Source organism: Lithobates pipiens, unplaced genomic scaffold (genome assembly GCF_037356315.1).
Source record: "Lithobates pipiens isolate NorthernLeopardFrog02 unplaced genomic scaffold, aLitPip1_a1.2 Scaffold_8, whole genome shotgun sequence".
NCBI classification, from domain to species: domain Eukaryota; kingdom Metazoa; phylum Chordata; class Amphibia; order Anura; family Ranidae; genus Lithobates; species Lithobates pipiens.
The window spans coordinates 52,386,356-52,401,755 of record NW_027507903.1 but is presented as its reverse complement, the minus strand read 5'-3'; the positions used below and the strand labels follow the sequence as shown (position 1 = coordinate 52,401,755).

The 15,400-nt window shown below is 44.4% G+C and overlaps 1 protein-coding gene across 1 annotated transcript in view; it reads right to left on the bottom strand.

Moving 5' to 3' along the window:
* TP53BP1 (tumor protein p53 binding protein 1) overlaps positions 1–12,845 on the bottom strand; it is a 170,256-nt gene extending 157,411 nt beyond the window's left edge. Inside the window, exon 1 of the mRNA XM_077474294.1 lies at positions 12,751–12,845. The gene's annotated coding sequence lies outside the window, so the exon portion shown is untranslated. The remainder of the gene's footprint in view (positions 1–12,750) is intronic.
* Positions 12,846–15,400: the final 2,555 nt, after the last annotated feature.

Sequence of the window (15,400 nt, the reverse complement as noted above, 5' to 3'; positions counted from 1 at the left end):
GATCTGTGGGTTGTCTTCTTCTATGATACAAACACCCGCTGCTCCCTCAGTCTAGACTGAATAATGTCTGTATTCATTGTTAAACAGGTTTAACTAAATAAAGGAAAATTTCGGCACTCCTGTACATCACTTCTAAGCAGTAGACAGAGCATGTACTTAGATGCTAAAGGACAAAGTGCCACCTAACTACTATTGTTGGCACCAGCACCCAATTTAATCTGTAGCATATCTCCCTATTCAAGCAAAGCAAAAAAATTAAAAAATAGCCCCATCTTACTTGTCTTTAGAATGGTTGTGTGAAGACAGAAATATGGACGTTGACATTGCTGACTTGTTTTTAGAAGATGCATGCTCCACCTTGAACCTGGCATCACTACCCAGTAATTCAACAAACAAGCCTGTGGGGCTTGCAGACTTCACTAGCTGCTTGTTATCTGTCAGGGACTTACTACATTACTGTACATAACTACAGTGAAGCATGGATGAAGGTGGCAGTCCCAGAGCCAGCAGCTTTTTACAAAATGCGCCTATATCTAAATTCTCCCATTTTATTAAAACTATATTAATTATTGCATAACTGCCAATATTTGAATATGTTTCTGGAACATAAAAGATCTTAGGCCCCTTTCACATGGGGCGGATCAGTGATGATCCGCTCGCTCAGCGGGGATCGCTCCATTGTCCCCGCTGAGCCGGCGGCAGACAGGGCGGTCTCCGCACACTGTGCAGGGACCGCCCTGTCAGCTCTCCATTCTCCTCTATGGGGATTGGATGAGCATGGCCCGTCTGTCCGTGTTCATCCGATCCGCTCTGCAGACTGATAGAAAAATAGGATTTTCCTCCTTCTGCAGAATCGGACAGTAGCGGAGGCGGACAATAGCAGGTGTCTGCGGATGTTCATCCGCAGACACCCGCTATCCCATAGGGATGCATGTATGTCCGTATTTCATCCGCAAACGGATGGATGAAATACGGACATACTGTCCGCATGTGTGAAAAGGGCCTTATCCTGAAAACAGTCCCTGCATCAAAATGCAAGTTAGGCTGAAATTGCTGGAGGTTCTTTTACAAATCATCTACTGTTAGATGTACAATCCCAATTCCAAAAACGTTGGGAAGCTGTGTAAATTCAACAAAAACAGAATGCAATGATTTGTAAAACTCATAAACCCAAATATTATTCATAATAGAAAATGGTTGCCAAAAAGAATGTCAAATTTAAATTCATATGACAACAGAACATTTTTCCACTTTGCAACAGACCATTTTAAACGAGCTTTGGCCCAGAGAAGATAACGGCGTTGATGAATCATGTTCAGATATGGCTTCTTCTTTGCAAGCTTTACCTTGCATTTTTGGGTGGCACAGCGAACTGTGTTTACATGCAGTGATGTCCTTCACAGAATCTTGCATGTTTTTAATGCAATGTCATCTGAGGGCCTCAAAATCATGGGCATCAAATATTGTGGTTAGGCCTTGTCCCTTGTGCACTAGGAGATTTCTTTGAATTATTTAAAGTATTTGCAATTTTACATTGACAAACATTCTGAAATTATTCAACAATTTTTAGATGCAGCTTTTCGCAGATTGGTGAACCTCTGCCCATCTGTACTTCTGAGACTCTCTGATTCTCCAAGATGCTCTTTTTATACCCAAATATCTTACTGACCTGTTGCCAATTGACCTAATTAGTTGAAAAAGGTTCTTCCAGCTCTTCCTTGTTAGTGCCACTTTCTTTGCCAGCTTTTTGTTGCCCTGTCCCAACTTTGTTGAGGCGTGTTGCTGTCATCAAATTCGAAATTGCCTTTCTCAGTCTAAACATTTGATATGTTTTATATTTTCTATTAAGAAAAATGTGGGTTTATGAGATCTGAAAATCAATGCATTGTTTGTATGTATATTTTACACAGTGTCCCAACTTTTTTGGAATTGGGGTTGTAAAATGTACCTAAAAAAAAATTTGATTTATACTTACCTTATCCCTATCCCAGCACTGGTTGTGATGTCACCATCCTTTCGGGAAGATTCCCGGGCAATGCAGAGCAGGTGAAATCTCTTAAGAAGACACTCCAGCCCATGGCAAGATTTCAGCTAGCTGGAAGCAGTGTGACATTAACCTCACCTAATATCGTAAAATAGGGATCTTTACCAGAACACCTTGGTATAGTCATCATCTTGCTCTTTATTCACATAAAGTAACAGGCATCACAGGTGTCACAGAATGAAGGACAAGATTATTCCACTACCAAGATAGGCTGGTGAAGATTCCCATTTTACAATTATTATTGTAGCGCCATCCATGAATTCACTACAGCACCCTACATGAACTGTTGGTGAGCCTGTAAGGAGTGTGACCAATACAATACAACTTCTCTGTAAACCATCATCACCTAGGTGCCATGAGCAGAAACAGGGGAGAAGTAAGAATGAACCCTAACTTTTTGAAATTTTTGTTATTGGTTGTAGATATACTTTCTTAACCCTTTTACTCCACAGGAACCTTTGAAATATTCTTCAGGTCTTGGAGAGTCCTTGCTAAAATTAAAAATAATACCTAAAGTTCATGGAGTTAGCTCCCTAAACTGTAGAATTGTCAGGGCTGGGCTCAGCCCTTCCTTCTCAAAGCTGGCCGCTCAGCTGTGACTCATTTGTTGATGATATCCAGCTCGTCAGTCCTGCCTACTTAAAGTGGAAGTAAACTCCCCTATCGTTTTCAGCCAAGGAAGCTGCCATCTTTGCCTCTGTTTAATCTTCAACTGCTATGGTGCTGAACATGTGATTCGTTATGACACCAGCCATTGGATGGTTTGATAGTTTGGCTGAGAGCACAGCCAATGTGCAGTTAGCATTCCCGGCATGCCTTTTTTTTTTTAACTGTTTAAATCGATGGGTTTACTTCCACTTTAAGCTGTCCAATCCAGATGATCTCTGCCTTCGCCTTGGTCACATCACTAGAGACACTCTCCTGTGTTCCTGTTAAAGACTTTTTTTCTTGTGAAAAAAAATAAAAAAGACTTGCTTGGCTGACATTTCTTCTGCCTCCAGATCCTACTTGCTGTTCTACTATGCTCATCTCTGGCTCCCTGATGTTTTGGTTTGTCTGACTATCCATTCAGTTTTCTGAATTCTGTTTTGACTACATTTACTCTGTTTACCTGTTTATTATTATTATTATTATTATTATTAAACAAGTGTGATTTAACTGTATTTCTGTCTAAATCTGATTAATTGGATGAGCAGGATCACCACATGGATCACTTTGCCATAGCGTTACAAATTCTCCTGAGTCACACGGCTCACCTGGAATCTCCCACTGTGGCTGCTCCGGTACAACCTGTATTGCAGGCTGTCCCTGCTGCTCCAGTCTCTGTGCAGGCACCCGCCTTGAGTATTACCTCTAGGGATGTCTGGTTCTGTTCCACTTTCCCAGCGATTTGGGGGCAATCCAGTCCAATGCAGAGGGTTTCTCAACCAGGTTGAGATATACTTTGAGATGCTGCCCCAGGCGTTTCCCACGGACATAAGCAAAGTAGGTTTTGTGATATCTTTGCTATCTGAGAGAATCTTGGGCTGGGCAAACCCTCTATGGGAGACACAAAAACCTGTTGTCTTGAGTTACCCAGAGTTTGTGGCTTCTTTTAAAAGGGTATTTGATGTTCCCGCATGCTCCGCTTCTGCTACCAAGTGCCTTATGTCCATTAAACAGATTATGAGAACTGTTGCCGATTACGCCATTGAATTCTGTACTCTGGCAGCAGAGGTTGCTTGGAACAATGAGGCCCTCAGGGCTGCTTTTTCTCATGGTCTCTCAGATACCATCAAGGATGAGATAGCAGCCCGAGATATACCCACTGAGCTGGAGAAGTTTATCTCATTTGCCATTCTCATTGACTCCAGACTCAGATAAAGACTTCCTTTTAAGGAGCGCTTGCGGAAGCCTCCTGTACATTTGTCTCCGAACTTTGCAGTCCCACCATTGACTTCCTCACCTCTCATGCCTCCTGGTACCGAGTCAGTCTTTGAAGATGAACCTATGCATTTGGGCTTCACGTGTCTCTCTGCAAATGAGAGAACCCTTAGGAGGAGGGAGAGATTGTGCCTTTATTTTGACCAGGCAGGTCACTTTTTGAAGTCTTGTCCTACCCGTCCAGGGAACGCCCGAACCTTAAGGTCCTGTCACGGACAGACTTTAGGTGGCGATGTTTCGTCCCCAGTTATCCAGAAGGATAAGCCCCTGGTTTCGGTTACCCTTTCTTGAGTAGTCCGTCGAGATAGAGGCTCTAATCGACTCTGGGGATGCAGGACTGTTCAATAATGCTGCCTTTGTATCAAAGCACTCGATACCGCTGCAGCTGCGTAACACTACAGCCTTCCCTTGTGACTCATGAGACTGTTCCGTTGTCCATGGCTGTAGGGCAGGGGTCTCAAACTGATGGCCCTCCAGCTGTTGCAGAACTACAAGCCCCATCATGCCTCTGCCTTTGGGAGTCATGCTTGTAACTGTCACCCTTGCAATGACTCATGGGACTTTTAGTTTCACAACAGCTGGAGGGCCGCCAGTTTGAGACCCCTGCTGTAGGGGCTCTTCACCATGAGATAATCCAATTCCAAGTTATTTCCTCACCTAAGTTATTGGTTTTCCTTGGTTACAGATGCATAAACCTTCTTTTGATTGGCTCCGTGCTGAGGTTCTCTCCTGGTCACCACAATGCAGTAAGATATGCTTCCAGAAAGTAGCCAGGGTCCTGTGCACCTCTTCACTCTCCTCCCTGCCGGAGGAGTACCACGATTTTAGCGATGTCTTTCAAACCGGTAGTTTGCTTCCACACCGGTCATATGATTGTGCAATTGACCTTCAACCTGGTGCCATACCCCCTCGTGGCCGGGTTTACCCTTTGTCGGTCTTGGAGGATAAGGCCATGGAGGAGTATGTTCCGGATGCACTTTCTCAAGGTTTCATCCGCAAATCCTCGTCTCCTTCTGGTGCTAGTTTCTTCTTTGTGAAGAAGAAGAGTGGTGAACTGAGACCTTGTATTGATTATAGGGGTCTCAATAGTTTCAGGATTAAGAATGCCTATTCGTTGATTACGGAGTTATTTGAACGCCTCAAGGGAGCAACGGTTTTCGCGAAGCTTGATTTGAGAGGGGCATACTGAGTCTAATACCAGAACAGACTATTATGAGTACCTTGTTATGCCTTTTGGCCTTTGTAACGTCCCAGCAGTTTTCCAGGAATTCATTAACGATGTCCTCTGAGATTTGTTGCAGTTTTGTGTGGTGGTTTATCTCAACGATATCCTCATATTTTCCAAGTCCCTGGAGAGCCACCACACAAATGTCTGTCGTGTGCTTTGGAAACTAAGAGAGAACAAATCTCTTTTGTAAATTGGAAAAGTGTGAATTCCATTGTGAACAGGTTACATTCCTGGGTTATGTAATTCCCACTGCTGGATTTTCGATGGACCCAGAGAAACTTTCAGCAGTCCTACAGTGGCCCTGACCCATGGGTTTACATCCTCTGCAGCGTTTTCTTGGCTTTGCCAACTATTATCAGAAGTTTATTCGTAACTTTTCGTCTCTGGTCAAGCCTGACTGATATGGCCAGAAAGGACAGTAACCCACAGAGTTGGTCTCCGGAGTCCATTAAGGCCTTTGAGAGTCTCAAGGCTGCCTTTGTTTTTGCTCCTGTGTTGGTACATCCTGATCCTACATTACCTTTTATCCTTGAGGTTGATGCTTCTGAGACTAGAGTTTGCGCCCTTCTGTCTCAACGCCCTACCTCTGAGAGCACTATGCATCCTTGTGGCTACTTTTCCAAGAAATTGTCACCTGCGGCGTGCAATTACAAGATTGGTGACAGAGAGCTTTTAGCGATCATTTTGGCCCTAAAAGAATGGAGGCATCCCCTCGAAGGTACCACTGTGCCGGTTCTCATTCTTACTGACCATAAGAATCTCACATTCTTGTCTGAGGCTAAACGCCTCTCTCCCAGAAGGGCAAGATAGGCTCTATTCTTGTCGAGTTTCAATGACATTGTCTGATTCTTACCAGGTACTAAGAATGTAAGGACTGACGCTTTGTCACAACAATTTTCCTCCACTTCCAAGATGGAGTCGGTTTCGGTTCCTGTGATTCCTCCCGATTGTATTTTGGCTACGGTTCGCACCAGTCTCACTTCTCCTTTGGGTGACAAAATTCTTGCTGCTCATGCCCATGCTCCTCCTGATAAACCTTGTGACCGCTGCTTTGTCCTAGAGAGTCTCCGTACTGCCATGCTCCAAACTTACCATTCTCTGAGGGTTGCTGGCAATCCTGGGAAGAACCAACTCTTTTGGGTCATTTCCCAACAATTCTGATGGTCTTGTCTATGTGCTGATGTAACCGCCTTGGTAGCTGCCTGTTCCGTGTGTGCTCAGAGTAAGACTCCACGACACCTTCCAGTGGGCCTTCTACAACCCATACCCAATAGAGTGAGGCCCTGGACCTACCTGTCTATGGATTTCTTTATGGATTTACCCAACTCCCAGGGCAACACAGTTATCCTTATGGTGGTTGACCGGTTCTAGAAAATGTCCCATTGTATTCCACTTAAGAAGTTGTGATATGCCGTTAGTGGCGGCTCCTGTGGGCATGCGCGGGAGTGACGTCATCGCTGCTCTGGCGCTGTGAGTGGCCGGAGTAGCGACACCCAGAAGAAGATGGACGCTCTGTACTACAGGGGACAGCGGTGACATCGCTGGCTCTTGTGTCAGGCTCCTGTGTCGCTGGCTCCTGTGTCAGGTAAGTGACACATAATGGGCTACTATGTGATGCATAGTAGCCCATTATGCTTTACCTTTGCCGGGAGACAAAGAGGAAGTAAACCCATCAGGGTTTACTTCCTCTTTAAACTGATGTAGTTCTTCTTTCAGCATCCTTTATGGTCATGTTCAGAAAACAACTCTACTAAATGTACTCCAAAATATACATAGTGGTCCACACTTCCAGGTTTGGGAGTCCTAATGGAATCCCAGAATGTGTAGTTTGGGTCTCCAGATTACCAGATTTGTAATAACTCTGTACTGTATGTTAAAACTTAAGAGGTTGTGGAACAATGGCACAGCTTATATTTTGGTGTCCAGACAAATGATACACCAACGCTTGGCACCCAATGCAGATGAACACCACTCAACTGAGACAATTCTAACACGCTCTTATGGAAGCAGCGGCGCACAAACAATAATATAGATAATATTTGTGTTTCCATTTTGCCAGCAGAGTAAAGATAAAATATTGGGGGTAAATTTTAAAAACTGGAAGCAATAAAAGAATGTTGCCCATATCAACCAATCACAAACCAGTTGTCACTTTTCTAATGCATGTGCATTCAGAGCCCATATCTATTTCTTTCCCCCCTAGTTTTTATTACCGTGCCTAAAAAAAAAGGATAACCTACCTTGATTGAATCTTAATCACTAATCTACAGTATTTGCTATCATCACAGCTGTAAACTAAATCTGAATCCAAAACACAGATAATGATGATACAGAGGATTATCAGACATTAAAGTTGTACTACACTGCATATGGGCATAACAAACCTAAATTGATTTTTAATGAATCTTTATCATGCAAACTCCCCCATCTATGTCTCTATGCTTTATTCTACTGAGAAATTACTTTATAAACACCCCCTAGCATTTCAGGATGTGCCCATTTTGAGTAAGGGCAGATGATTTATGTAGCATTTACTTCCTGGCATCCTTCTGCCCTTAGTTTGGGGATGCAGGCAGGGGGGTGTGCTTAGCTGAGAAAACCCTTCCTCCCCTCCTGAACATTCCTGGGATGTATGACATCATTGGCCTAACACTGGAAACCAGGAAGTAACTAAAGAAATGTAAAAAAATAAAAAAGTTTAAAACAAGTAAATATTACATACTTTCCTATCTATTTACTAATGGCAGCAGCATAAAATGAATTAAGCAAATTCAAATATTAAATTAATAAAATTAAAGTATTAAAATAGTCAATGTTGATTGAGAGAGTGAAGTTCAGCTTTAACTATCATTTATGCTGCGTACACACGATCAAACAATCGGGTGGAAAAGTCGGGCAAACTCAAGTCCGCCGGACAATCCCCCCGTGTGTAGTCTCCGGCGGACTTTTTTTACCCGAAAGTACGGCGGACTTAGAAAGTAGTTTTGCACTCCAATCTTCCCACCGGACTTGCATTTCGGCGGACAATCCGGCTGTGCGTATGCCAGTCCGCCGTACTTTGAAATAAACTGACTTTTCCCGCCCGGAGACATGTCCCAGAGGATGCTGGGACTGTGACATCATACTGGGCGGGGACATCATCCGGTGATGTCCCTATATAAGTCGCTGTGCGCCCGGTCCCCATCATTGAGAGTGGAGGGAGCGATGAGGCAACATCTGAAGAGAAGAAGAGAAGAACAGAAGATGGCGGCGGCGACAGAAGACCGGGCCACCGCCTGTAAAAGAGCTAGAAGAAGGCGCGGTGGTCCGGCAGAAGAACCGAAGAGGGGGACAAGACCCCCGAAGTCGGAAGAAGAGGCCGGCGGCGAGGAAGAAAGCCGGGCTCCTCCGCTAGCAAAAGAGCTAGAAGAAGATAGCGGAGGAGTCTGGCAAGAAGACCCCCGAAGACAGAAGACCCCCGGAGCTGTGCAATAAACTATTTTAACCCTTGTGTGTTGTGTTTTTTTACTTTTTTTTACAGGTGAATGGGTAGCGGTACATTGTACCCCATACTCATTCACATAGGGTGGGGGGCTCCCGGATTCCAATAAGCCCCCCGCCCGCAGACCCCGACAACCAACGGCCAGGGTTGTTGGGAAGAGGCCCTTGTCTTTATCAGCATGGGGACAAGGTGCTTTGGGGTGGGGGGCCACGCGGCCCCCCCTTCCCCAAGGCACCCCCCATGTTGAGGGCACACGGCCTGGTACGGCTCAGGAGGGGGGGGGGGCGCTCGCTCGTCCCCCCCTTTCCTGGCCGGCCGGATAGCGTGCTCGGACAAGGGTCTGATGTGGACCTGGGGGGGACCCCCACGCCGATTTTTTCGGCGTTGGGGTTCCCCTTTAAGTCCATACCAGGTGGCGGGGCCAGCGACGTCTCCTTTGCGGGCCCCGCCTACCTGGAGACGCGCTCAAAATGAGCGGACTTTCCTCCGCGTGTGTGGGCGAGTCCGTTCATTTCAAAAGTATGGCGGATAGTCCGGTGGACTTAGCACGCCGTATTAGTCCGCTGAAAAAGTGCCGTGTGTGGGCAAGTAGCCCGTTCGGAAAGTCCGCCGGACAGTCCGGTGGGAAGTCCGCCGGACTAAGTCCGCCGGATAGTCGGCTACGTGTGTACGCGGCATTAGAAATATTTGTTGACAATATTAGATCAGTGGCCTTCAAATCCAGTGATCAGCGAACCAGATTTTTCAGGATTTACTTTAATGAAATTGGCTGCCTAATTACTAATCTACTTGGCAAAAAGCATATCACATTGTGTTTTGTTTCTGTCTCATGTGACTTGAAGACATGTTGGATCACGTGACCAACAGCAAAACAGTGTGTGTTATCCCTCTCAATCTCTCATACTGGTCACTGGAAGTTCAACGTGGCACCTCATGGCAAAGAACTCTCTGAGGATCTAAAAAAAAGAATTGTTGCTCCACATAAAGATGGCCTAGGCTATAAGAAAAATTGCCAAGACCCTGAAACTGAACTGCAGCATGGTGGCCAAGACCATACAGCGGTTTACCAGTACAGGTTCCACTCAAAACAGGTCTTGCCAAGGTCGACCAAAGCAGTTGAGTGCACATGCTCAGCGTCATATGTCAAGTGTGTCTTGCCTACAGTCAAGCATGGTGGTGGGAGTGTCATGTTCTGGGGCTGCATGAGTGCTGCCGGCACTGGGGAGCTACAGTTCATTGAAGGAACCAAGAATGCCAACATGTACTGTGACTTACTGAAGCAGAGCATGATCCACTCCCTTTGGAGACTGGGCCGCAGGGCAGTATTCCAACATGATAATGACCCCAAACACACCTCCAAAATGACCACTGACTTGCTAAAGAAGCTGAGGGTAAAGATGATGGACTGGCCAAGCATGTCTCCAGACCTATACCCTATTGAGCATCTGTGGGGCATCCTCAAACATCCACCAGCTCCGTGATGTCATCATGGAGGAGTGGAAGAGGACTCCAGTGGCAACCTGTGAAGCTCTGGTGAACTCCATGCCCAATAAGGTTAAGACAGTGATGAAATATAATTATGGCCAGACAAAATATTGACACTTTGGGCCCAATTTGGACATTTTCACTTAGGGGTGTACTCACTTTTGTTGCCAGCAGTTTAGACATTAGTGTGTTGAGTTATTTTGGGGGGGACAGCAAATTTACACTGTTATACAAGCTGTACACACACTACTTTACATTATAGCAATGTAAGGGGTTAATTCTATACTGATCACCAATGTAAAGGTCACTTCTACACTGATCACCAATGTAAGGGTCACTTCTACACTGACCACTAACGTAAGGGGTCACTTCTACACTGATCACAGAGGTGTACACTTCTCCGTTATCAACGTAAGGGGTCATTTCTACACTGATCACCATTGTAAGGTGTCACTTCTACATTGACCACCAACGTAAGGGGTCACTTCTGCACTGACTACCAATGCAAAGGTGTCCACTTCTACGTTGACTATCAATGTAAGGGGTCACTTCTACACTGACCACCATTGGTACACTGACTACCAATGTAAGGGGTTACTTCTACACTGACCACCAATGTAAGGGGTTACTTCTACATTGACCATCAATGTAAGGGGTCACTTCTACACTGACCACCAATGTAAGGGGTTACTTCTACATTGACCATCAATGTAAGGGGTCACTTCTACACTGACCACCAATGTAAGGGGTTACTTCTACATTTACCATCAATGTAAGGGGTCACTTCTACACTGACCACCAATGTAAGGGGTTACTTCTACATTGACCATCAATGTAAGGGGTCACTTCTACACTGACCACCAATGTAAGGGGTTACTTCTACATTGACCATCAATGTAAAGGGTCACTTCTACACTGACAACCAATGTAAGGGGTTACTTCTACACTGACCACCAATGTAAGGGGTTACTTCAACATTGACCATCAATGTAAGGGGTCACTTCTACAATGATCATCAATGTAAGGGGTCACTTCTACACTGACCACCAATGTAAGGGGTTACTTCTACACTGACTACCAATGTAAGGGGTTACTTCTACATTGACCATCAATGTAAGGGGTCACTTCTACAATGACCATCAATGTAAGGGGTTACTTCTACAATGATCATCAATGTAAGGGGCCACTTCTACACTGACTACCAATGTAAGGGGTTACTTCTACATTGACCATCAATGTAAGGGGTCACTTCTACACTGACCACCAATGTAAGGGGTCATTACAGTTTTCCCTGTTTGTGTTTCTTTTCTGGCCATTAATTACTATTTGTTTCACTTCATGACTATTACATAACCCCATTCTTTATTCTTTAATTTAAAATGTACCATGAGCTGTAGGTCTAATAATTTTAGGAGGGTTTCCATAAGACCTGAGAGCCATTCCTCTGGGGTAAAAAAGGTCGAGAAACACCGGGCTACATTACAGCTAGATAACTTGTGGCCTTTCCAGGACCTGCCTGGGCATGCTAAGCCTTGTAGTTCATTGGCATTCAGAACTACCCAGATGACTCGTGGCTAGACTGAATGGTCCAATTGTCTTCACCAGACTTCATTGCTCTCTATTCCAATAGACAGATCTGATGTATTACTAACATGCTAACAACATTTCTAAGATTCTTCATTGTGTTCAATGCTTCTACTGTCATGTAACATTCACCTTGTCCCTGATCATCATGTGATTGAACCATACCATGAATATTATGATTTATTGCTTTTTAATGCTTTCCGATGATCGGGGTCTGTGTACCATTTCTGTTAAATCATTATAGAGAACAAAGCCCTTATCCACCTATTCCCTAACGAAATTGATTTATATTGTATTTATGTTTTTTCATATATATATATATATACACATACATACATAAATATATCTATATATATTTTTTTTCTTCCTCTTTTACGTTTCTGATCAATAGATCAATATTGCAATTGCTAAACGACATTATTTTTCGTTATATTGAATGCCGTCGTCGCTTGTTTGTACATCCCAACTGCTCGGTGTCAACCAAATCAGACCTGCATACGTATGTAAACAGATGTGCATGGGGTGCACCGCTAATACAGATGTGTAAATAAACAATACGGCTTTACAAGAGTGACATCATCCAACATTATAGACACAACAAGGTTGACATGGTACTCCTCCAGCAGGAGACTGCAGGGCAAAGGATGCTTGCAGAAATCTCAGTTCATTCTTCTTTAGGCAGAGAACAAAGAAGCTCTCCTCTACAGAAGAAGGACCAAGCTACAATGAGGTTTTATGGATGTCACCCCCCAAGACATGCAAAGTTCTGGGGTGCTCAGACCTTGCTAACGCCATCTGCTACTCCTAGGACATGATATACGTCATAGCATCCCTTGTAATGGGGGAATGAATGAAAGCATTACGCAGCAAACCTGCCATTGTACACTTCAGATTCTATGATTGTGCACCCTAGTATTTTTTTTAACCCTTGCATTCAAATATGCTTAAAGCAGAGGCATGCATGATCCTAACCAATGTTCAGATGTTAATGCAGATTTACTATACCTCAATGGGCTCAGCAGCTGTAGAAAGGAAAGCAGGCAAGGATGGGAGGAACACAGGCAAGAATGGTTTCTGCTGCTGTAGGATGCTGTTCATATGGGTTGCAGTTCACTAGACTGCCAGTGGTGGAGCTGCTGCTTTAATAGGTGGAGTTCTTTGTAATGACAAATGACAATCAATTATTGTTATAGAACATTAATGGCTCATTCAATCATTTTTGTATTTCAACATTGTAGCTTGTGTAGTTTATTCTATTCCAGTGTATCAAAAACTATTCCGGAGATAGTTTTACAGTGTATACTGTGTACAGTGTATGATTTTTAAACCCATAGCTTTCCAACTGCTATGGGACTACAAGTTCCAGCACCCTATACTATCCCAACCAGGCAAGACCAGGGATTTTACTTGTAACAGTCATCAGAAAATGGGATAATAAATGCTGCTATATAATCAGTATGTTCTGTATATGTAATTTAAATCAATTAAAGCTGTATTAACTCTTTAGCTGCTAGAGCCGCTTTCGCGTTTTTCTTGCACATGTTTAATCACCTCAATACCGGGCACTTTACCCCCTTCCTGCCCAGGCCAATTTTCAGCTTTGAGCGCTGTCACACTTTGAATGACAATTGCACGGTCATGCAACACTGTAACCATGTGAATTTATTTTTATTATTTTCTTCCCACAACTAGAGCTTTCTTTTGGTGGTATTTAATCACTTCTGGGTTTTTTATTTTTTCCTAAAAAAAAACAACAAAAAAAAAAATTGAAAAAAAAAAGATTTTCTTAGTTTCTGTCAGTAAATTTTGTAAATAAGTAATTTTCCTCCTTCACTGATGGGCGCTGATGAGGTGGAATTGATGGGCACTAATAGACTGCACTGATGGGCACTGATAAGGTGACACTTATGGGTACTGATTAGGTGGCACTGATGAGGAGGCACTAATATGCCGCACTTATGGGCACTGATAGGTGGCACTAATATGTGGCACTGATAGGCGGCACTGATGGGTGGCACTGGTGGGCACTGATAGGCGGCACTGGTGGGCACATTTAGGTGGCACTGGTGGGCACAGGTGGGTGGGACTGATGGGTGGCCTTGATGTCCCTTGATGGGCAGCAATGATGGGCATTGATGGGCAGGACTGATAGTCAGCACTGACTGGTACCACTAATGGCCACTGATTTCTGACATTTGTGGGCACTGATTTTTGGCACTTGCGGGCACTGATTGCTGGCACTTGTGGGCAAAGGTGGGCACTGATTGCTGGCAGTGGAAGGCCTACATTGCTGGCACTGATGGGCACTTAATTGTGATCAGGGAACTGATGATCAGCGCCTTGATTACATCCCTAGATGTCCTCTGTGAGGAGATGCCACTGTTCGGCTCTCCTCTCCCCACACTCAGTGTGTCAGTGTGAGGTGAGAAGTGCCGATTACCGGCATCTCCGTGTTTACATGTGACCAGCTGTGATTGGATACAGCCAATCACAAGGTAAGAGAGCCGCGGCAGAGAAAAATATCGGGGTCACGCTGTGTCCTAGCAACACTGCGTGGCCACAACCTTCGCGCACCCACCGAGGGCGGTCGTTCTGGGAAGCTGTCATATGCCACCCACCCAGAACGAGAGCCACACCGCCCAGCCATCATTTCACGGAGGGTGGGCGGGCGGCAAGTGGATAACCACTTCAATACAGGCCACTTTCCCCCCTTCCTACCAATTTTCAGCTTTCAGCGCTGTCACATTTTAAATGACAATTGCACGGTCATGCAACACTGTACTCAGACTAATTTTGTGTTACCAAAAATAGAGCTTTCTTTTGGTGGTATTTGATCACCGCTGAGATTTTTATTTTTTGCTAAGCAAACATTTTGAAAAAAAAAAGGTTTTCTTTGTTTCTGTTATAAAATTTTGTAAATAAGTAAGTTTTCTCCTTCACTGATGGGGACTGATGAGGCTGCACTGATAGGCACTGATGAGGTGGCACTGATAGGCACTGATGATGAGGCACTAATAGGTGGCACTGATGGGCACTGTTAGGTGGCACTGATATGCAGCACTGATGGACCTTGATAGGCTTCACTAATGGGCACTGATAGGTGGCACTGATGGGCACTGATAGGCGACACTGATAGGCACTGAAAGGCCACACTGATGGGCACTTATAGGTGGTACTGATGGGCACTTATAGGCGGTACTGATGGGCACTGATAGATGGCACTGATAGCATACCTCCCAACATTTTGAGATGGGAATGAGAGACACCTACTAGCAGATGCATGCAGGCATAGGACACGCCCCCTTATAGAATAATTAACCAAAAAAAGGTTAATTAAATCCACAAGGGACTTTTTTAACCACTATTCCTTTATATTGGCTTTCTAAAATTTACAAATGAAGCAATTTATAATTTGGATGAGAGGTTTAGCACTGGGAAACACTTTTTGAAAGATAAAAAGTGCATTTTATATACATCTATATAGATCAGACCAAAATGAGGGACAAGTGAGGGGGAAAGAGGGACAGAGGGACATTGCTCCAAATCAGGGACAGTCCCTCGAAATCAGGGACAGTTGGGAGCTATTCTGATAGGCAGCTCTGATGAGGAGGCACTGGCAGGCATTACTGATGGGCACTGATTGGCACGTCTAATG